Source organism: Hylaeus volcanicus, chromosome 1 (assembly GCF_026283585.1).
Source record: "Hylaeus volcanicus isolate JK05 chromosome 1, UHH_iyHylVolc1.0_haploid, whole genome shotgun sequence".
Lineage (NCBI taxonomy): Eukaryota > Metazoa > Arthropoda > Insecta > Hymenoptera > Colletidae > Hylaeus > Hylaeus volcanicus.
Genome location: NC_071976.1, coordinates 11061474 through 11086356, shown reverse-complemented (window position 1 = coordinate 11086356; position 24883 = coordinate 11061474). Strand labels below are relative to the sequence as shown.

The window sequence follows — 24883 nt, the reverse complement described above, 5'->3', positions numbered from 1 at the left end:
TTGATGTAGGTAAACATTGATAGTTGAATGAAATTATCCTTTTAGTCTCGATTGTACTACTTTATATCGAGATAGAACCAATTGAACCAAGATAATGCCATGCTATCGTGAATGATTGCAGATTCTAAGTAGAAATGGTCAAGTAACAGTCAGACATACTAGCTAACCTGACGAACTCCTATGATAACTCTAATTTCTAACAAGTTCCCATTTTCTTATAAAAAAAAAATATTGAATTCTACATTTTCGACTTATTTTCACGCAAATATTCCATATTTTATACTTATTTCTGCATGAAATATTCCACGCCTTCGAGTTATTTCTACACGAATATTCCACATTTTCGGCGAACTTTTACATGAAAATTTCGCATTTTTAAATCCAACAATATTTGAATATTATCACGAAATATCCTGGCGATGTCATCGTGTCGTATTTCGGAAAAATTGTCGTTTGGCGACTAACACCGTCAAGACGCGCAATGTTGTAAGACCTCGAAACTTTAAAATTATCCGAAAAGTGCCACCGCGGATCCGATGAGGCTGATTAAGGCGAACAAGTTGGCCAAGCATACCTGAATTTACTTTTGCTGTGATTGTATGCGTTCGCATGAATTTTGTGAAAAATTCGGGATACTTAAAAATTGATGTGACTTTCACTTTGCTAGTTCTGTTTTCACTGTTCTACCACTATTAATTTTACTAGCCTTTTCGAAAGATCCTGAATACTCAGTTTCGTGAACGAAGAAACGCGTCAACTCATGGAAATTCGTCGTGACTGCAAGGTACGCGTATTATTACTTTATTACTATCTAGCCCATCTCCATTTTGCAACACATTCTCGACCGTTCCTTCGTTCTTCCTATGTAAATGCAGCGTGATTAGCAATTAGCTGTAACAAGCTGACATCCCTCCTCATACATATCTCATGATACGCGTAGATGCTTATCCAGCATATTGCGAATTTTAAATGATTCCGACTTCTATCCAAAACCATCGCGGAATCTCGACGTACGCGACGAAGAAATGTGTGCATCACGGCTGCTACGAATTTCAAGCAAAATTGCAGAGCTGGTCGACTTTGAGACTCCTCGGGAAAATATTTATCTTTTTGGGAAGGTAAAATGTTTTATGGTCGGAATACAGGTTTGGAATAAACGAACGCGAGATGAAATTTTGCGGAAGAATTTTGCGTAACATTTTGACAATTAATGTTTCCAATAATTTTAACGACGAGATGTGGAACGAAAAGAGAGAGAATAAACTGTCCACGTATTTTCCTGTCGAATTACAATGAATGCACCGTAAATTACAGAGGAAAATATTAGATACGTTAATTAACATTTCACTGTTGCCTCGGATTTTGTTCTTTCTTTTGCAGTTTATTAAAATTATTTGACAGAGTATTATGAAATTTTAATTATTTTTGTGAAGTCGAGCAAAATAGTTTCTCATGTCGAATCGAAAAATGCTTTTAATAAAAGTTCTTCGAGGTAAGGTGCACGAATTCTAAAATTAAAAAAAAACGTTGCAACATCGTGTGGATTTAGAATAGTTCATCTATAACGTAAAACCATTTTTCGTCGATGCTACAACACAGTTCGAAAGGGTGAAAACGACCCTTGGGAAAGTCCAGGTTTTTCTATCTCCAGAACGATGAGAAACGACAAAAAAAAGTTTTGAAACAGACTTCCATTCACTTTCTTGATATTTATATAACAGATGATCGCGAAAGTAAGGAAACATTATGAAAAACACGAGTTCTTCGATCACTTGGACATAGTTTGGTAAATATAAGAAGAAGAATACAATAGTTTTTAAACATTCTCTATTCAGAGTTTCTTTTTATATCTCTCGCCGTCCTAGGAATATTTCAGGAGAAAGACAAATCTGCTTTTCGTCGAGGGGTAAATTCACCTCTTCGAACCGTATCACGGCACCAAAGAAAAATGGATTTATGTTACGGATGAACTACTCCCCTCGCACATAGTATTTCAAAACTTTCTGGACGTTCCTTGTCAGTTTTAAACTTACGTCAAAATCGTGTAAAATAGAAAAAAAATCGTTTAATTTCAAATAAAAAAAAAAAAAAAAGAAGAAGAAGCTTCCTCGAGGATCGCGAAACATACCCTGAACGTGATATATAATTCTCCCGTTGCAACGATTCACATACGCGCGAATCGATACGTCTCAAGGGTGAAGCGCACTCGATCCCTAAACATCCGAGTCGGGATGGCCTTAATCACGGGACGGAGTAGGTTTTCCAATAATGAAATATCGAAGGCGGAGGAGCAAAAGGAGATCGTCAACGAGATGGATTCTCTGATAATAAAATATCAGAGTGGGACAATCCTTGTGAAAACGTAAGGAGGGGGTCAGCGTCAGACCGGAGAGTGGCGCAATTCGGTTTCTTCCTCGACTCGGAGGATGTGACCACGGTATTCATCCGAGTTCGTTAACTACGGCCGCCAAATCGAGCGTCGCTTAGCAGGGAAGCTTGCCCCCGTGCACGAACCAGCAGCAATTAGGGCAAGCGGTTAATTACGTCGTTAATGAATGGGCCGATCAACGACGACCGAAAGAGGACGGGACAGCTCGAGCACAAAGAGGCAGGGAAACAGAGAGGAAAGGATCGTGTTTTATGTCGGCGTCGAACGACGTGACGTCACGAGAGACGGGGGTGTATTGCCGCCAATAGCGATGGTAACGATCGAGCGGCGCGATGCCCGTCGACGACAACGACAACGGCAACGACAATGATGGCTAAATTAATGGCGGACCCGCGGTCCATCGGGGAACAGTGATTCTGACGTGAGCTGATGTGACGTGACGAATCGCTCCCTGGCACTCTCGTCCTCGAATGCGTCGACGGAAACGAATCGCCTCCCCGTGCTTTTATAATTTAGACCGATAACCCGCTCCATCCTAATCGACGGATCCTTTCCCGAAGCACGCCGGAAAAGTGTAATAGACTGCATCGCCGTTGCGGTATGCTACAGGAATTAGGCTAGACGGGACCATAATGGCAAAAAATTCATCGAAAATATTATACAAGTTGTACCGATTTAACCCATTCAATGACAATAACGAGATATCTCGTAATTCAAATTGATTGGAATTATGCAAGAGATAAGTTTATAGCCTTTTGAGTCACGAATTATTTCAAAAGAATGAAATCTTAGCGCCCAAGGCAAAACGCTTTAAATTTGCCTATTGCTTTGGCGATAAAAACATATTATCCACGTTTCCGTGTGATGCAAATGGGTTAATAAAAATTTGTTTGATCACTTCCTGCATTTGCTGCAAACCAAGTCGGAAACCCTTCTCCTTGTAATTTTAACGATCCATCAGCACTTAATTACAATTTCCGTTCGTCATCCTTACGCTGGAATGAGAAATTTTACGCGACACTTGACAGCGCGACACGCTGATCAAATCGCAAAATCGTCCATTATTTTTAGCATCAATTCGTGTCGAATTGCATCAGGATAACGGGCGATAAAAAGCGAGCACCGTCCATATCGAAGTTGAGTCGTCTCAACCGGCCACGTGGAATTAATTAAAAACGAAAAGCGATGATTAAAACATTTTCTGTCGTCAGAGCGTTTCGATAAATGAAAATGCTACACTTCGGTTCGATTGCATGTTTAATACGGGAACTAACGAGAACTCGTAAAACTTTTTTCCTTCGCTTTTTTTTTTACATTCCCATGCGTCAGAACGCGAAGTGCTCCCACTATGTCAACTCTGACCCAATTACAACGTTCCAGAAGTTAATGCGGACATTCTAATGACGAATGGTACGATCCGACTTTGGGTACGAACCTAATCCAATCGGTGATAATAATCCCATTAGAATTATTAAACCACAGGCACTGAAGCATCTTCATCTCGTTCGCGTTCGTTAACTTATCTTCAATCGCGTCCACGTTATCTATGTTTGGACTAATTTGCCTTCATATAGGTTGCAGATAAATTTCAAATCATGCGCATAGTTTCAATTACGACATGTGTAAATTTGTCTAGGTTGTCATTAGTAGACCACAAATTATGTAAATTAATAGTTTTATACACAAAGTTAGGGAGAAATTGGCTAAAGAAGGTCTTGGATCATTTTTAATTAATAAATACTCCAAGGTAAGCAACCCGAATATTTTATATTTAATAAATAATTTTTGAACGTACCCTTACAGCAAATTATGATTGTAAAATTCCACCTTTAAGCGAGGAAACACGCCTTTTCTCGCACAATATTCTACTAAGCAGCTTCTCAGCATCCTTCTTCTGGCCAATTAAAGGACAAAAACCTTAATATCGTTAACGTCACTAAACAACGAGCTTATCATCCCCCCCCCCCCTCCACTGTCGTATTTGTTTGTTCAGAGGAAGCCGCTTTGTAAAGAATCCATTGTGTCCATTGCATCGCGTGTCGCGACGAAACAAAGCCTTTTCGTCGTCGCTACAGATTCTCAAGTCCCCCCGCTGAAGAAAAAGAAAATGGAACAGTCGAATCCCGAGTCCCAGAGACCTATTAACGCGCCAAGAAGAAACTTTCCGCGAGAATACTGCAAATTATCCTCGAAACGCCCGCAGCTACTTCCTCGATTCTCGCACTTCTATCGTTCGCCACCCCCGTACACCTCCGTTTCCAGCTCCAAATCCTTCCATGGCGACTTTCCTCAACCGCTTCGATTCATCTCGTGCACACGCCCTCTTCGATAGCGATGGAATCGAGCTACCATGTAGAACTTTGACTTTTAACCCTTTGCACCACTGCAAACATAAATCCTTCACGTATAATTTATTGGATTCGTGGAGTATTTAATTACAATATTTTTAATTATTTATTTAAATTTAATATTCATTTAATAATGACTATTTATATACATTTGTGAATTCAAATTGTATGTCACACATATTTAATATAATTCTAATTAATAAATAATTGTTTATGATGCATAAATCTGATTTTCTAAATTAATATATAATAAATTTATAATTAATATACATAAATATATAAATCCTTTATGTTTGCAGTGGTGACACTAACAAAATTTGTTAGACTTACCATATCCCCTCGTTAAATTGGATATGTTTAAAAATGAATTCTGCTCGATTTTGAAAATCTCGAATAGAATCTGGACTAGACACTAGGTTGCTTGCAGGGTGCTTGATCCCACCGCTACTCTTGGCCGCTCTTTCGCCCGTTCCTTTTCCCGTAGTTCCTTTAATCGTTCTCTCGAAAGCCCTGACGACCTCGCGGCCGAAACGAGTTAATCCGTTCACATTAACGCAACCAAGGGACGCGTGAAATCCAGTTAACGGAGGCCAAACCTCGAGCAGCGAAATCGAGAAACCCGTCCGACGTTCGACGCTCGTCGGATCAATTTTTCAAGCGCGCCTTGGTCAAACGGGTCTGGTTTTGAAGCATAAAATTTGCACCGGTAAGTCTACGCGAATGAAAGTGACATTCCGATCGAGGGAAACCAGAAGAGAAATATCGCCCTCGGGGTATAACGAGCAGCTATCAACTCGAGAGAAATACGATAATAGATCCTGCGATCGGAGGCCGTCTATAAATTTCATTCGACGATGACAAATTTGATTATCGTGCAACGGGATTGATGCGGGACCTGACTTCAGGCGTTCGAACTAAATCGTAGGGATTGATGCATGCTGACCGAGTTATGGTTGCGGTCTGGTCGGAAACCATAAAATGATTAATTTCTTTTGTATTTTGATCATGCGACGAATAAGGAAGGTCAAGCAGAAAGAAAAAGATCGTTGCAATATGACAAATTCGTGACGTTGTAACAAATTGGTTGTTTTGCAGCATATATTATACTTTCACATGCATAACAGCAAAAACATTTTATGATACCAAGTAAGAAAGACACACGAATCCCTAATTCGGATTTTCCTTAACAAATCTGAGCAGCTTCAACACTGTAAGAGTCTTCAAATGCTGGAGAAACACGACGACGAGAGACTGCTCAATTAAATATGCGAAACATGGTTAGGAAATATGCAAAACACGCTCGTTTAAGGAGTTGAATGGACGTCAGGAATAGTAACGCGGCCGCGTTTAAATGTTTGACTCGTGGGAACCGGCGAAACGCAACGTTTCTATAGAATTATTCGTGCAAACAAGACGTTATTGCCGCGTTACTTAATCCCCGTGTATGGAGCTTAAATCATAATATCGCGAAACATTATTTTACCTTCGTCAGAATCTGAGGGATTATTGTAAACGATGGTAAATGACTGACGGCGATTTTAGAGTCGCGTACGAACTTTAATTTCGGCTAGTTTAATCCCGCGTTATCCTTTCCTGTTTTTAGTGAACATGCATGATGCGGTGCACGATATTCCATTAGGGATCTAGGAGCATTCTCGTTAACCAGAGAGAGTGAAAACAAAAGAATATTACTGTAAGTAAAGAACAACAGTATCTACAAAATCTACTTCCAATATAATTATAATAAATAAATATTGAATATATATATATATACTCGTTTAGTAACATTATAGGTAAAGAAAAATTGTATTGTTAATTGAAATTTTATTTAAATAAATGTATATTAAATATATTCACTCGTTTAATAATAATAAAGGTAAAGGAAAACAAACGTCGAGAAGTGAGAAGCAGTTAATCCGGTATTTAGAAGTCGGAATTAAAACTTCCACGGCGTTCAATTATATTCACGCTGGCATCTTCACGGAAACGATTTCCGGCGGGAGATGGAAACTGCGTTCGCACCCGACCTATTCTACAGATCTTATTTCTCGGGACTGACATCTGTTCACCGAATTGAAGAAACTTCCGCTAGAGAGACGTTTTGAAGGTTTAAATGCCGTAAAGAAGACTGTAAATCGAGGTAACGGCTCCGGAGTTTCGTAAGAAAACGTGGGGAAAAAGGTTGAAGCTTTCACGCTGAAAAATGTGCACCGACCTAAACGTTGATTACGGAAAAGAAAGGAACTTGTTAGGTTTTAAATGTGTTCGTACGGCTCAGACATCTGCAGCATTTTAAAAATATTTTACGCGAAGGTGCAGAAATTAGACCCTTTATCTAAAACCACCAGAAATTACACTCTTTATTTCACCGCCATTATATAAAACCAGGGCTAAAATACTTCGTTAAAATATGATACTCGCAGTGTTTAGTTGTTGAGGAAATTAAAGAGCGTTCTTCAAAAATTAAATGGTTCGACACTATTAAATATTTCAATTCCTACTGAGGATGTACTAAATAATTATATATCCGTATAAGGAAAATGATGTACACTTTTTCAAAGCTCTATTTCTCGAATAATTTCCAGAGTTCACTGCTCCATCCACTTTAACCACGTTTCCTTAACGAACCTGACGCGACAGTAAAAAGAGCGACTGAAAAAGCAACATTCATCATTTCGATTCCACCAAAACAATCGAGAGATCTTATCGAACGTCGTCCATCTACCACGTAGAGGCAACTCGTGCCTCCCATTCTCCCTTTTTTCCATGAGAAACCCCCATAAATTTCCCTCGAGCCCGGAAATTGAGCGGTGGACCCGATCGTCCATAATCCCACTTTATACTAATTCCAGGAGTGGCCAATAGTTGGACAACAAATGAAATTAGATCGAGCGCGCAAGTTTCTCTATTCGATCAGGAGCAAAAACAAGAATGGACGGGAGTCGCTTCTTCGCTGCTCCTTTGTCTTCCATCGGTCGATCATCCCTCCCGCGCTTCACCCTTTTTCCCCCATTGTGTTTTTATACCGGCCAGATTAATCCTTTCAGTCTTCGGCTCGTCTTTAGATAAGTAACCGGTAAAACCACTTCCGGTGCCGTCGTGTAGAAATTTGTCCACTTGTACTTCCGTTGGTCGGAGTTCGGGGAGACCATGCTTGTTTGCGACCGTAATTACAGGCTATTCTTCCGAAGACTCTTCTTGTATCGGGCGTTAGAATTGGGCCAATTGAGAATAACGGAAATTTATAGAATTGCTACGTAATTCTGGAGGGTCTAGAAATAATCACCTCCCAAATGGTGAGTTTGTACAGACTACAGCAAACCTAATAATTTGAACTGCTCTAAAATGACTCACGCGCCTCGTCTTCGAAACATTGACTAACATCTCCCTGAGCCACTAAAAGTTTTATCGAGTTCAACGAATCATACGACTATTTATCACAACAAAATACTTTCTGATTTAGTATTTTAAGTCGCGAGCGACGATAGAAATTTTATTTCACCTCATTATCGCCCGAACGGTATTACAGGTGACACGGAGGATCGCGATAGCGGAAGATGAACAAGATTTTTATTCCCCGACGTGGTGAGCTGGTGGAACGTTTTTCATTCGACAAAATATACAGTGTCCGGCGATCGATGCTCGTAAATATTACTTTAACATCGAACTAATGGACGACGCGTATGAAACCCAGAAATTTCCAACCGGAATTTTTAAGGGCTATCGAATAATCGGTCGATTGTTATCCGTATTGCCCATTACCAGTCGCCAGGAACATCCGCGCCCCGTATGCAGATTTTTAAGAGCGACTATTTTCTGCGATTTTCACACGGCGTATCGATGATCGAGCAATCCACGAGTGGAATCGGCTAAACTATTATCGCTACGTCAACCATTACGCATTTTACACGTCTGGTCGATCACGAATCGCGTCGAGGTGTTGCGATACGTTATTGATGGAAATGCGCAATCAGCGGGCCAACAATTCCAGCTGCGCGTGCTGCGACAAATTCTTCGCTGTTTCAAAACTGCACGCACGCGTGGTCTGATATTTAAACGGAGATTTGAATAATGTAACGGGCAAACACGGCTCGCGCGATTAAATTTATCAGCGTCGTAATTGGCGTTAAATCGTTAAGATAAATTCGATTTCTCTGCCCGTTATTCGGACTGTAACATTGCGCGGATATGAGCAATCGGTGCACCTGTTCGACTCTAACAGGATGTCAAATTCCTCGCAAGATCTCTATTCGGGGACAATTTTGGAAAGATGAGTATCTAAAGTTGAGAATGTTGCAATTTTTCTAAAATTTTTTAAAGAGTTTAGAAACTGACCAGGTGATAACTGAAGTATTATATGTTGCTGTCCGATTCCACTTCAAATTTAGTCTAGTGACCCACCTGAAACAAAGACAAAAAAATCTAGTTAGCGATAATAAAAAAACAATTTTAACTTCGGTAAGGTTACATTTAGTCTTATATTTAAACTTTAATTTGTTTTCATCGGTGTATGCCTAAGATACTATAGAAAATACTATAATTGATTGTTCCGCGCGTTATTTGTCATTCTTATAAAAAACGTCCACATTTTGTTAGCGATAGCGATTAAAAATCTTTTGCACCATTGCTCGACTACAAAAAGGAATTGAATCGCTCGAACGAGTTCAACCGTCTATGGACAAGACATATTGACATACACGTATTTGCAATGAAAAAACAGCTTTTGTTCACGATACAGACGTGAACTCTTTGACTGGAAATACTTTGAAAAAAAGAATTTTGTTGGATCTGGCCGCTTCGCGCCAACATCATGCGCAATGTCAATTGAACATCAATGGGGGTTCTACAATACGATATTGGTTTCCAATGTATAAGCCAAATATCGGTAAATACAACACACACAAAATGTGCAATAAACTGTATAAATGCACGCTATGGTATTTATTGCGAAACTGATTGTCCTTTGAGCACTTTGCGAAATCGTTAAAAAAAAAAAAACGTTGCGATATTATATTTAGATTCGCTTCCATAGAGAACATGAGTGATTTTTTATTTATTCCCTATTACCGTGATGAATATTAAAAACCTTTGTTACAATTTAATCGAATCGTCGTCGCGATAAGTCACCTTTGCTCGAAGTGCTTAGGTAAATTTTTTACCACTTCGTTTTAATCGACGGCATGGAATCGGAATCGACAATCGATTATTCAAATTACACGCTCAATTTGAATGTTAAAACCCAGAAATGAGTCGCGGAGAGCTGTGAGCGTAAAAAGAAAAGAAGCGAGAAGTGGACTTGACGTTATCGTCGCTTTTTATTGGATGATAACTAGCCCGACACTGAACGGGACGAAAAGCGATTAAATTATATTTCGCGAACCATAGTTATCTGTCAACTTTTTCTCCCACGTTTTCCTCTTTCGTCGGGGAAACTAGTTGCCTGAAATAACGAACTCATTGGGCAACACTTTCCGATACCGCGGACGCATAAAAAGAAATCTATTCGTGACTTACGAGTGAGCTTCGAGAGCACCGAAAAATTCGAGCTTTCTGAAATTAGATCTGAAGTGAACCCCTCGGTACGTTTTCGGACCGAATATACGCTGACACGGGCACGTAAAGCGTGTTGAATATTTAATTCCTTATGGGTCAAGTAGACCTCGGCTTGGAACTAGATATCGAAAATAGGATATAGAAATATCTCCAGACATTTGGAGCATTCTATCTAAAATCAGATACTCGCGCAGACGTAACAGAAGGTGATTAGTGGCATGTATAATAATTTTGATCTATATTTATTTAAATTATAAAGACATCGAAATTTAAAGAGATTTATTACACATTCGGACAGAGTATTGTCGAAGCCGAGAATACGTTCGTTACACGATGACCTCCCCACCTCACCCCGCTCGTTACTATTAAATCAGAAAATCCGGACCGACTCGGACGCCTAGAAAGGCGCGAAAATAAGCAACAATTCACTCCCGTTTGATATTTATTTGGTCAGTTTCAGCGCTAAGTGGCCCGACGTCACATTTGTTGCCTTATTTATGGCGGGGCATAAATATCCCGCGAACCCGTAGCGTGGCCAGACTTCTACAATTTCCTCGTTATTACACCGCAGCTGGTGCGTGCTGAATCAATTTATTCCACGCCGTGATCTCGCTCCAGTAACACAAACGAGAAATCAGTTCTGTTACCGAAACCTGTGAGCACCCGACGGCGCAGAAAGTTATGCTAGCGAGGCTAGGCATGATCTTTCAAGCTTAAACTCGGGTTTAAACTTTCATCAAGATGCTACCGTCTGGGCCCCCGTCTTTATTTCTGTCATCTTTCTCTCTGTTGCGCGTCGAATCAGCGACCCTAATTGGACGTTGGAATAGCGCAGTCCCTGCGACGAGCTCGCGAGCTTAATGCGAAAGCCGCCTGGATACTATCTACGACGACCGACTTCGCCAACGGAGTTGGCTCCGAACCGTATGAATTATAAGGACAACGAAATTTAAGGGGTAAAAGGATCGACTCTAATACGCGCTTTGCGAAATGTGAATGGGGGTCCTCAACCTCTTACCCTGAATTATATTATGGCACCTAAAATGCAATCCCATTCGTGAAACTATCTATACTCTATCTTAAATACAGTGGTAAACACAGCTAAATTTATTTCATGAAATCATCAACCTAAGTTTATCAAATGGAGTACTATCTAAATAAAACCTAATTTTTAGATTCTAAAACGTTATACATTGCTAAATAAAACGCTCGTAGCGACTACCAATTGATCAATTCGACACAACATATTTTTATTAACTATACAGCGATTTCATGGAATAAATCTTTGGAATCACCGCAGGGTAAAAGCGCCCTCGATCCCGAACTATTAAATCCGACACTCATTGCCTCGTAACTCAATTTCTCGTCCGCCATTATCGCAATAAATTAACTCAGCTTAGAGACTGGAGCTCCACACTCGTTTCCATACGCGTCTTTTTTCGCGTGTCCGAGCCCACAAATAAGAAACGAAGCTCAAAAGCGGCGAAAAAGATTCCCAAACGACGAGAAAAAAAGACCCGCCTCACCGAGCGAAAAAGATTATAAGACCGTGCCCGAGAGAAGTGAAAACCCGCTCGCTGGTCTCTCATTTGCTCCACGGTCTTGGTAACTCGGAGATGTAAAGTTTTCACCGTCAAAGGAGAACCGAAAAACATAAACAAGGAATATCGTCGGGATGAAATTTTCATTTCAGGAGCCGCAAAAGTCAAGGGACACCGTGACAAGACGCGCATAAAACGCAAGTAGGTGGCCCGATTCTATTCCCTCTACTCCTGTCCGAACCACGTGAAACCTTTTCGAGAGACATGCAAAGAGACCGAGGCTTCTCGTTGGAACTTTCTACGCGCGCATATAGATCCTGGCGATGTCCAGGAATCCTTGAGGGGGAATAAATCGAGAGCACAAAAATATATCGCGACGCGTTAGGGCCGTGATTCTTGAGACTTTCGTGGTCAGTGTTCCTGCCTGATAAGAGATTCGATGAGTCTGACAGTAACGTAAGAATTTTTATATTTTCTATCTCTTTTTAGAAATAGAAGGTTTATTGGAACGGACGCATAATTTTTAAAATATGTTCAGTAGAAGAAGCAATCGACCACTAATTTGTACTCTAAATTAAACTCCACAATTTCACAAACGCGATCGATTCAACATACACCCGATTAGCCTTTAGCTACGAGGAATAAAACGCAGTGAAAAAGAAATTCCTCGCGATTGAAACCTGTGTCAGGTCTTTTTTGCTTTCGACTATGCGATCTTTTAAATTGTGAGAGGAATCACTGATCCAGAGATTAAAGGGGGAAAAATCACAAGTAAATTGCAACGCGTTAGAGGATGCTTTCCGGTTCTCTCTGCTTTCAAGGAGGGTGAGAGGAAGAGAACAATCAGCAAATCGACGGGAGACGAGACCTTGATGAAAGAAAATAATAAAAAAAGACGCAAATGGAAATGAGAGATCCTGCTGGTGCTATGTATCCAGCAGATCCATCGACCGAGTTTACTCTGATCGAGAAACGAACAAACTGGAACGAAGGAACTGAAGGTACGATCGGAGAAACCTATTTCCAAAGAAGCACGTAAGTGGCACGGAGGTGGGAGGGGGGGGGGTGGGGTGGTGGGATGGCTAAAAAGGATGGTGCGATTAATCGATAAGACGATATCCTGCATGGAAACTCTGGATAATAGCGATCACGTAAATTTTAGATCAGTAAATTGTTGCACCAGCGGAAATCATTATCGAGGAATTAAACGATGTTTGGATAGCGTTAGTATAACCTAGAAGGTATTGAAATTTAGGGAAAAAAACCGTCAAGAAGATGTTGAAATCGATGTTCGCGATATCTTACAATTTCCTGGTGTTTTGAATTAACTTTTTTCCGCGATATTACAGAGGACCATTATTTAAATATTAATTACTGTTGGGCTTGTAAAAATAAGTTTCATTACAACTGCGATGATAAAGTGAAAGCCCTTTTTGTATGAACTATGGCGTCTTTCATCCCCTTCGAAACGTAAATGCATAAGTGATTTATTGTTCGCTTAAAAAGCACGAATCGATCTATTAACCACTCGCGAAATGAGTCTAACCTACACTCTCGGTACAGGCATCAAAGGACTTCAACGAAGCGGCAGAACGACCGCTTAGTTTAACGCCTATAACGCTAGATGCGTCGACTCAATTACCGTAACACTGCGAGCTTTGAAGCCGTGGCGACTGTTCGCCGCAACTTACAAGTACGTCGAGTCAAGATCCGGAATCGTGGGGAAACTGCGATCGTTCATTCGCGATGGCGCGGCATTGAAGGCCTCGTTGTCGGAATAAGAGTACTTGGAATATTAATTCACGAAACTGTTTAAGAAATACGTCATTTTCGTAGTAACAGAGATTAGTGACGAACTGAAAGTTCTAAAAACATGGATGCAGCCATCGTGTAGATGCATCCTGTAGGGATAAGAAGGAAGAATGGAGCAGACAAAGGCGAATGAGAACGAGAGTGGAAACGAGAGGCGAACAAGACCGAGAAAGGCAGGGAAAGTGTAGCCAAGGGAGCCACGGTCTCCCGCGGAAGGTGCAAGTTGGATACGAGCACACCTATGGCGTATATCCTCACCATTGTATCACTCCATTAAACATTCACTGCAGTGCACTATAAACCATGATATAATCTCGCAATGCGGTAAGCACTGCCGAGTTAAACGAGCACAGACTCCGCTGCGTAACACGACACAAGAGAGAGAAACTCTGACCGCGTCCTAAGCGGCAACACCGACTGCGAAAAGTAATTCAACGGCCGATCTCCAGCTATTCCGATCTTTATTGGCCTCCTGTGGACACAATTAGTTTGCTAGAATCCCTATTTTCCTCGCGAGGCGCTTCTTCGACGTTTTAAACGTCACGGTTAGTATTTGATTTGGAGAAACAAAACAATGATTTTAAAATATGTTCTGTCGGTATGTCTGTTAACCCCTTATACAACTAGAATAGATGAAATATTTATTTTGCAAGGTTTCGAGTCGATTTTCGTGCGCAAAGGTTGTACAACGAACAAGGCAAAATTGCACAAATGTTATTAATTAATTCGAAGAAGGAAAGAGGGCAAAGTGAAATAGTTGGAACTACTCGTATCCGTTCCGTTAAGTGAAATATATCCTAATTTCACGGAAAAGGGAAAGCCTCTCCCGACATGCTACTTTATCCGTCTGGTGCGATCTTGGATAGTTCGAAATTTATGGTTCCGTCTCGTAGCATGCATTTCCTCACGGGCCACAGGATTCACCTTTCAGCGAAATTTACAGGCAAACTTGCAAGCTTCGGCTATAAAATATTTAATTAGTTGTCTTAATGACTTCCACCCTTCCTCTTATTTCGCCTTGCCGAAGTTTAATCGGGCACGCCCGAAAATTTCTATCCCGGAAGAGCGAATTTTCGACGAGTATCGCGTTTCGTTAGACCGTGACTCCGGATAATGCATCGAAGATGCAAATAATCGGACAACGCGGCTCGTCATCGATGCTAGCGATACTTTTTTCGATATTAGTATAAATTTCCACGGTATCCGGTCTCGCGTTCGTGCAATACCGCGAAATAAACGTCGAGGAGGGACGTGAAAAAAAAAGTACTGCCACGCTCAGAAATTATATAATAATTTACTGATAACGCGACGTTTGCCCGTGACACGCGAAAATTTCGGAACGGAAAGAACACAATTCGCCCGCAGACACGTTGACAGTTTATCGCGGAAATTCCTACCTGGACGTCGGGTATTTATGCTCGCGTTCGTGTCGTTACTGTTAAACCTGTTGAAAACGCGTCGCGACACACGGACGTTCGGCTAAAAACGAATCGTCGCCCGTTACGTGCGAATTCATCGAAATTTCAGCGGAAAAAACAGCGGCTCGGGAGGGTTGGCAGGACCAATCCCGAATCGTTTTTCCGATTAAAGTGGATTCGGTATGCCTGGAACGCGCCGGTATGATCATAAACGCGTAGTAACGGCGCGTGTTCGCACGATCGCTAAGCCGATTCTATAAAATAATAAGCACCGTTTGAACGCCATGTGTCGAAACGACGTGTGAACAAGTGGAGGGAAAACTCTCGCGGAAATTGAAATTAAACGCCTGCGACGCGCACAATGTCCTGATCAGGTGTGTCGTTAGAAGAGATACTCATCGAACGATGCGAATAATCCGTGTATACTTTTATCGCTGGCCACTTGATGGGACATCATTGGAGATGAGCAACTCGATGAAAATATCGTAATAACTTAGGGGGATATAAAACGTCTAGTGAAATTACGATAGATCGTAGGTCCATTTGCGATTGGACAAATGACCTCTCGTTAAGAATTTTTTGTGAGAAACGTGTCGAATAAATTGTGATATCTCTGGTTGGTAAATATCTGTTATTTATTTTTACGTGAACTCGCATTTTTTAAGTTCTAAAACGTCATATTTCGTCCAAGTCCTAGTCCTACTATATTTCTTTTCTCTATCAAAGGAGAAGTTGAAACAAATTGCGAACGTGTAGAAATAACATCACACCAGAGATTCTAAAAAAGACTGATTCGTTTCCCTGGGAAAAATTTCCAAAGACACTCCTCTTTCTGGTTCGTTACCGCGGTGTGTCCCTTGAAGCCTTTCAGGCCAGGCTGTTACAATTTTCCTTTCTATTACATTTTTTTTCCCTCTTTTACCAGTAACAGTCAAAGGTCGCGGAAAATGCGCACCGTTCCTGTCTCCGGTCTTTGTTTTCTTACGCAACGCGAGCACACAGAGAGCCTCAAAAGAGCCGAGTCGGAAAGCCCCGCGTCCGCGTTTTTCTTTCCGTGAGCGGCTTTTGCGGCGCCGCGCTTCAAAGTGAATCTGTCCGTGACTCACTTCAACGAGACACGGCACTTTAATTCAAGCGATCTTCATTAATTCGAACGGCGCATCGTTCATCCTCCTTTTCGTGTCTGCCCTCCTTCAGGTTTACCGTTTCCGCTGTTCTCCCTCGCGTTCTCCTACATAATTTCTTTTTTATTAGCCGCACTTTACGAGAGGCGGTCGTTATTTTTACCGTGTCGCCGCCGCGTTCGTTCCCTCGTCGCCCGATGTTCGCACCTACTTACGCTCGTTAGCGTCGGGAATTCAATCAACTCTCCTTCAACGTCATCGACGCCTCCTCGGTTATTTATACGCTTATTTACGTCTTCGTTTTGTAACCATGGCGCGTGTTCGTTGCAAAACAACGTCAGGTGAACAGCTGGGAGCATTATCCACAAAAAATGGCAATACATTTTCAGATATTCGAGGCATTAATGCCGTGGAGATTTCCAGGTGTAGGAAATAGTGGATAAAAGGACTTTGTCCATCTTGCATTAGGTTCTTTTATAAACAGCCATGTTTCTCAAAGTCCAAATGCAGCCAGAATTGGGAAGGAGCTCGAGACAATGATAAAGAGTTGTTTGCGAGCGACGCGATTGCCGATCCTCCGACGAAATGATCGTTCAACGAAGCTGTTACGTAAAGACACGAAGATGGAATGCTCACACAATACGTTCCGCGAAGCGAGACGGGTGATTAATTAAGGTTTGCACCGGTAAGATCGGAACGACACGCGATTGTGCGCAAGAACGCCAACGTAACACTGATTGGAATTTAGTGTAGACTACCGGGGACCGGTAACGCTCCCGTTTCTCCAATTAAGCTGGCCGAATGTAAATCAGACTAGAGGAAATCCCGCAGCCTGTCGGCAGGATTCACTCGCGGAAGGAACATGGCACCATGAATTCGTTGCCGAGGAAATTGTTAACCCCACGAAGATCCTTAAGGGAAAAGCTGGATCGTATTTCGCCGCTAAATTTTAGCCCCTGTATATTTCCGACTAGTAGCTGTATTTTTTATTTCTTACTTTTTTTTCGCCACACGCGTGGCTCATCCGCGCTGCAAAATAATTTTTCAGTACGGCGAACGTCCGGTTCTCGAGTTCGTTATTCGCTAAACGAAGTTACGGATTCATTTTAATTGACATGGAATTTCCATTCACCGAAATATCCGAAAAATATATGGCCGTTTCGGTTGGTAATTCCTAGATGATTCGTCTGTTTTGTAAATACAATTTTCAACGGCGTATTATCGCATTAGTACACTCGAGTTAAACGTGAAAATACGAGAAAAATATGATGAACGGCTTGACATAACTGAAACAAAGAGAAACAGTCGGAATTCTCTAAAATAATTAATTTCCGAAGTAAAAATAATTCAACGGGCTTAAGTTTAATGAAGTGCTACTTCTCAGGAATTAAACAGTGAATACAGTGATCGTTACAAACAGAAAACTGCGTTCTACAGAAAAATCTACAGAGAGAACCGGCAAGAAAGCTGCGCTTCGTTGTCTCTTTACAAAAACAAGGCACCAGAGTCGTATGAAAGCAAATGTGACACCAATGTTCATAGTACTCGCATCGAATAATCGAAATACGAGTATTGCTCTACAATGCTAAAGCGAAAGGTAGACGCTATACATTACGTTCGCGCTCACGTTGCCTACATAAAGTGGCGCGGTGAACTCGAGTCATTGAAAATCGGCGATCGCGACGATGTAAAGCAATACTCGATCATGTTGATTACAGAAAACGGCCAATAATCGCGACTTGATTGCCACTTAACATAACACCACGTAACAAAGACTGGAATGCACACGATCCTCCCGCGAACGGTTTATATTGTTAGGTCACAGGGTACGTGACAGTCGCATCTTCAAAGTGATGGATCGCGTCTACGGCTTTGTGCCATTTTACGTACATTCTTTTCTGCCCGCGTAGACGTGTCACCTCAAAGCCGTTTAATTAAACGTCCTATTCAAGTTGGCTGCGAAATTACATTTAAAAGCGGGGAACGTTGAAAAATTCATCTAACCCGGACATATTCGTTCGGTATGAATATAAACGGTTGAAAAGCTACTACGATTTTTCTACTACCGTGTAATTGATGTAATCACCGGCGCACGAATATTCAACACTCGGATTTCGCCGACTCGCTCGCCGGGGGAAAGAAATTTTCGTGATGTCGCTTCTGCGAATACGTTTCGAGCCTCTACAGCCGAAAAAAAAAGAATTGCGCGTGAAAAATGATATATTCGACTAACAAGGTACATCAAATGGTATACGCCGATTTTAATGAGACTGAACTATATTTACTGCGTGTTGTTGTTCGTTAAAAACCATAATTTTTTGCTCTATCTGTGCGCCAAGTTTCGTCAAAATCGGCATGTAACATTGGGTGATGTTTCTTGTTAGGTACGAAAGTCCAAAATGAATCCTTTGCACTCTTCACCACCTCGTTGCAAAATATACGAACAGGAATCACATTAAATAAAATAGTATAAATTTGGAAACATGACTTTTTTGGTATTGTAGCTTTATTGAAGTGTTGATACCACCAATAAAATTTGTTAGACTTATAATGCCCCCTCATCCGGGACATCCGAGTGTAAAGGGATAATAGATGGACTTCTTTACATACCAAAAATCAGTTGACCTATCATTAATATTGTCCCCTAATGTCCCATCACACCGAGGATCCTATCAACGATCCCTGACATCCTTTGTAAAATAAACAATTAACACTGGAATTCCGTTGCCTGAGGTTACTAAACAATGATTAGTCTGGATCTTGACCCCCATTCCATGTTCTTTACCGTAACAAAGTTGTAAGTGGCAGAGTCACCGTTCGTATTCTCCGTCGAAGCAAAGTTCCTGGTTCGTGACCAAATCCTTCTCCAACCACTTTGCGACAATTTACGGTACCCCAAGACACGCGACGAAGCGACGGACGGTTAAAGGGCATGTGAACGAGATATGACCCGAGAAGCGTAAAGATATTCAACTGGTTCTGCTTCCGTCCCATCGCCTTGTCACTGTCAGGAGAACACAGAGACCTTTCCTCGTCATTTCTTCCGCGTAAGAATTTTTTTTACACCTCACTGACAAGCCTCATAACTCTACGAGAATCGGGCCACCCCTGTTTTTGTCACCGGTTCCTCGTTTCCCCGAGGCGATAAAATGAGCCAGCTTTCTCATACTACATGATCAAATTGTTACGAGCACTTAAAAATGATTGCTTGTCTAAACTTGTAATGGAAGCTCTGTCATTATAAAGTTTATTACGTTTTTAATAACGCCTACGATTGCGCAAGCGACTCGCTCAGTTCTGGCGCGTAAATTGGACGCATGCGCGTGAGGTGTCTATGCTAACCAGCTCCAAAATAGGGAAAATGTAATTTGAATAATAGTTGAATACAATCATCATCATTTTCGAAATTCGATTTGGTTTATAGGATGAATATACCGAACAGAACCTAAATAAAATAGACGAAACATTTACACTAAACACACTTTAAAGAATGTTCGGTAATGTACAAAATTTATATTCATTTTTTAGTGTAGAAAAATTGAAGATGCAACATATAAAACTGTTTAGAAACTGTTGAAATGTGACTAAATTTAAAAAAATACTGGTTTCAATCATCTGAGAAACAGTGGAACAGGGGACGCATTCAGAAGTATGAAGAAATGTAGAGGATGAGAGTAGCCACGAGGACCTTTTCAATCCGACGGAAGAATCCGGGGGATTCTTATCTGCAGCGCAAACTTCCGGCACAGCCGCGCACGGTCGCACTTGACTTTCTTGCGGTAACTCGCGAAAGAAGTAATGGTCCCTTCAATTCCAATGGAAATGCTCGTAGTTTTTCGTGAACCTGGCGAGTCTTCTAAAACGGCAAGTCTTATGGAGCAAAAATTTGTCAGAAATCGCGCGGCTAGCCACTGGATATCGTTTCGTCGAGCGGTAAAACTTGTTTTCCGATACACGATGGTCTGGACAGCGAGTTTTCGTGACCAAAACTCAATTTTCCAACCGTAGTATAGGAAAAAAAACTTTTACGCGCATTTTTACTTCCATTCCAATTGTTTTTTTCTATGAAACTATAAAAACCGAAAGAGGTTCGCTATCTGATCGAATTTATTCATCACTGTAGACAAAAATGACTTAAACTATTACAATTTAAAATCTTTCACGAATACTTGTACGTGTCTAATATTATAGACAACAAGAAAGTTACAAATACTCAAAGCCTAAGAGAGTAGCTCCTTGTCCGAATAGCGTAATATTCGAGGTATTAAACGACAGACAGTTTCGAGAGAAAACCAATGGGTATAGAGCTTTCAGAGTATCCTTATCGCGAGTAGTTTGAAACGATAGCAGTTCCATTAAGTAGACGTTCCCTTCCTCTGCGCTTTACAACCACTGCTTTCGCATACACACCAGCATTTCTCCAAGGTGTATCTATCGTATGAGCCGCGCAAGCTACGCTCACGAATGCACAATTCCTCCCTGCTATCTCAGATGACAACGCCGTCGAAATGTAAAACACAGTCGACGATAGAGCGAAACGTCTAGGAAATCACGTTGCATTAAAAACTTATCTCGAAACTGGGAATTCTTATGCAGTTGTGCCAGTATGCGAGCACGTAACGCGTGGACTAAACGTATGCTAGAAATGTACACTTCTGAAAAATGAAATAGTAATGTCGATGTTAATTTAGGTAACATATTCTATGCAAGAGTGTCAGAGTTAAAGTGTACATTCTTCATATATCTCATAGTTTCAAACAACGCAACGTATAGATATTCCGTAAATATTTTACGTTACATGGAAAAGTGTTTCCCAAACATATTTGGAAAACACAGCTCCAACGAACACATCGTTTAGAAAACGAACATCGGGAACGACGAGGGTCCCTATTACACCGAACATTGTACAACTTTGTCGACTGAAATCCTTGTAGTAAATTACAGCGAATCAACTACAAAGCTGGCCGGATTTCCGCATTAGAAGCAACAATACGCGGTTCGAGGGACCGTAAATCTCGATCTAACGAACGTGTTACTGTTTTTGTTTGCGATCGGCGCCACCGAATGAACGAGCGTCAACGTTAACACAACCATTTATGCTAATTGCGGCACTTCATCGACGAAATGAATTACCGTTACAATGTTTCGTCCGCGCACCTGCGCCCGTAATCGGCCGCGGGGAGAAACGGTGCAACGAAAAAGGAAACTCGTCGAAGAGCGAAGCACAACGCGGCCCACCATTAAGGACAATTTATCATTTAAAAGTGGCTTGTTCTTGTAGCGCATCCTCGACAACGCGCGACAGCTTCAAAATTAACTTTCTTACTTCCTCTTGACCCGTATTCGTCCTACGTGATACGACGTTTCTGAGCGAACAAGCTCTACGGTCGAAAACCGAGGTATTCCTGTCAAAGATGCTTTACTAAACAATTTAACAAATTAACAAACAAACAAAGGGATCGGAAGTATGGAAAATTACGACGAGAAATAATTAGGGATCGTGTCAAACTTATTATACGATACATAAATGTAGGATAGCGCGATCAAGGCAACATTGAACATTTATTTAAAAAAAATTATTGCATTATCTACTTTAGGTTAGTTAAGATTCGGAAGCGTATCGTTTTTGTTTAGAAGATTAATTGTAAGTGGCGTGAGCCAAAAAGACGATGATCGGAGAGGCAGTCCCCGACAGATTACTTTTATCCTACATAATACAATGTGGTAGAAACTCTTCGCGATGGAATTCTTGGAAACTTTGAATAAAGGCGCGCCATTATTCCCAAGGTGTATTAAACCCGTATGGTTGCCGACGATAGCGGAACGTGCCGATAACGTACGCGAAGCTCAAAACTTAAGACACATTTTAGGCTTCGATAAAGCCCTCCAATTATCCGCCAAGAAAACCGAATTATCTCTCGTTATCGGCGTGCATCGGCGTAACACACTCGGGGGCCCTCGATGACGCTCGCCCGCCAACATCATCGAAGATTTAATTACAAGAGATTTAAGAAGGATTACGCGCTAATACCTTACCATTATAACCGCCCAGGTGGCCCCCGTGTACGTACAGGCAAGAATTACACGCGTGATTACAGCTCGAACGCGTTATCGTCGAAATACGCCGGCATTATCGGGAAATATGTAAATCAGCATTATCGAATCGCGGAGGAGGCGCTAATAAATGTACCGTGCCGCGCGACGCAACATTAATTCGTCGAACGATTATTATTATCGATGTACTCACCTTTCAGTGCCTGTTGTCGATACACCCCTTTCGAAAACTGGTACCCTCCGCTCTGCGCGTCTCTGTTATCTTCGCCTCTCGCTCCTCGCTGCGAAACGACAATCCAATCGTCTCAAGGGGAGATTACGCTGGCTTCTTTTCACTGACGAACCATAGCCACGCGAAAAATTCCGCTTCAAGAGAGCACGTTCGCGCAACGACGACCGCTCGAGTTCTCCATTTTCCTTGGGCAACGTCGAAAGGACAATCTCGAATTAAGGGGAACGTGGTACTGCGAGTAAGTAGCAGGATTTCTTATGACCACATCGATAGACTGGTCCGATGCAAGTCCGTGTATTTTCTCTGTTTATTTGAGGTTGTCCAGTAGCAACCCCTAGGTGAGACGAACGCGGAGGAGCAATCTTGCCTGTGACGATTGACTTCGTACACTTTTATACATTTATAAGACACAGTGTCTTCTTCCTGTTGGTTAGTTGTAGTATTCTCTATCCAAGTTCAAAGGAATCATGTAACAAAATGTATTCCTGACACGAAAAGGTACCAACAACCCCAGAGTCAAGTCGAATACACGCTGTTCCCAGAGAACATCTGTTTTCCTTCGCAAACTACGCAATATTCCTCCTTGTATTGTTTGCTCCCTGTTTGTTCACTTTACGCTCCCGTCTCTATCCACGATCGAGTGGTTGTCCGAACCGTAAAGCACTGTTCTTGTCGCGCAAACGGGACGTCTAACAATCGCTGCGGCAGTTTCGAGGATTCGGAGCGACGAGGAGCGTCCACTTGCGTCGCGGGTTCCCTAACGACGCCGGCGTTAACAGCTCCTCGTTAAGCCCACGGCGCGATGACGCGATGACGACACCTGGAAACATCACATTTCTGAAGCACTCGGCCGGCGTTTAACCCGATCGTGAATAATCGCGGTGACTGCGATTGGATTTGTTAGCCAACCCCCGTTCCGCTCCGCTAACTCGCAATTTCGCGCGCGTCAATCAACGAAACTCGATCTAGCGTCGTATATGACCACGTGTATCCAGCGACCTGGGTCTCGATGGAATAATTTCAACGACGAGCCATCGTCTTGTCCCGAGAAAATAGGAACGTGGCGCCAACCTCGATGACGAACATTTAAACATTTTGTGAAGAGATCGTATTCGGTATTCTACAGGTGAACGTTGTTACTTGGTGTAGAGGTGAATTAGGGTAATTTAAGGGACAATGGATGGCTAAAATTCTGGGCATCGTTGTTTGGAATTGATAAATTTGATGCATACAAATTTTGATTTAAATTGAATACAAAGTACTACATCAACACTGCTTAACAACTACTCAGAAATAATTGAAATGTCGTCACCATCTTTTGCAGGACAGCCTTACCGAGTTTTGTTAGAGTGATGCTCGCTAGTTGCGAAGGAAGCGACCGACAAAAATGGGAATCGCGGGGTTCGGGTGTACGATTCGGGAGCAGCCTCGCTATCCCCTTTTAATCGCGTGCCAGCGTTACCGGATAAAGCAACGTGTAATTTGTCGCAATTGGTATTGTTCGGTGTTTCCCGGCTTTCCCGTTACGCGTCCCTGTCCTCTCTGTTTCTCCATTTAGCCCATTTTCTACGACACGTTTTTTTTTCTCTCCTCCCTCGCCTCTGTTTTGCCCGGCCGTTTCCACGTACGGTCGGAAAAGTCTGGAATCGGGTAACAGAGCGGGTGTGTTCCAGTTTTGCGGCGACCGGCGCGGAGTTTATAATCGGCGTTAACAACGCGAACATCGGCGAACCCGCCTCGCGATAATTCCCAGCGATAACAGAAGGAAATGCACGATTTCCTCGCGCTGTCGAGGAAAATCGTTAGAAGGCGAACGGCAGAGAAATTTAGAACTCCATACCCCCGGAACCATAGGAACGTCTTGTCCAGGAAAATTGACTTGCCTTGAAAAGGAAGCTAGAAATGAATCGCGATCGTAGAAGGGTAGTTATCAAACCTTGGAGACTTGCTAAGCCACTGGAACGTTTGCGAACGTGCGTATGAACGTGTACGAATTAAATGTTGATTCATTAGCGGGAAAGTACTTTAATTTTGAGAGCTGTTTTTATCTTCGATGATACGTGGTCTCTTAACATAATCGACATTAAGAAGATCTCAGAGGGAGCACTTGAGGATTCAAAATTAGTTCAAGGGGTGGCTTTTGCAAAAGCTTCCGAGGCGTGTTTGAAATGCAAATCGGAAAGTATCTGCACTTTTGCCAACGTGGATTCGTGTGTAATTGACCATGTATCACGTTTTCAGCCATTTTGATGATGGAAATAAAGTTAGATAAAACCAGAGGAAAATATTTAAAAAAAGTATAATAAACTATTACGAAAGAAGCGAAACAGAGTAAAGTATTTTTATATGAGACAGATGTAAATATAGATACGCACGGATCTGTCATGAATCGTAAACAAAAGGCACAAGGTA

The 24883-nt window shown here is 41.8% G+C and overlaps 1 protein-coding gene across 1 annotated transcript in view; it reads right to left on the bottom strand.

Annotated features, from left to right (window-relative positions):
- The window catches only part of LOC128875188 (peroxidasin-like), a 237049-nt gene that overhangs the window by 211106 nt on the left and 1060 nt on the right, over positions 1–24883 (bottom strand). The window contains exon 2 of the mRNA XM_054120579.1: positions 22433–23291. The gene's annotated coding sequence lies outside the window, so the exon portion shown is untranslated. The remainder of the gene's footprint in view (positions 1–22432; positions 23292–24883) is intronic.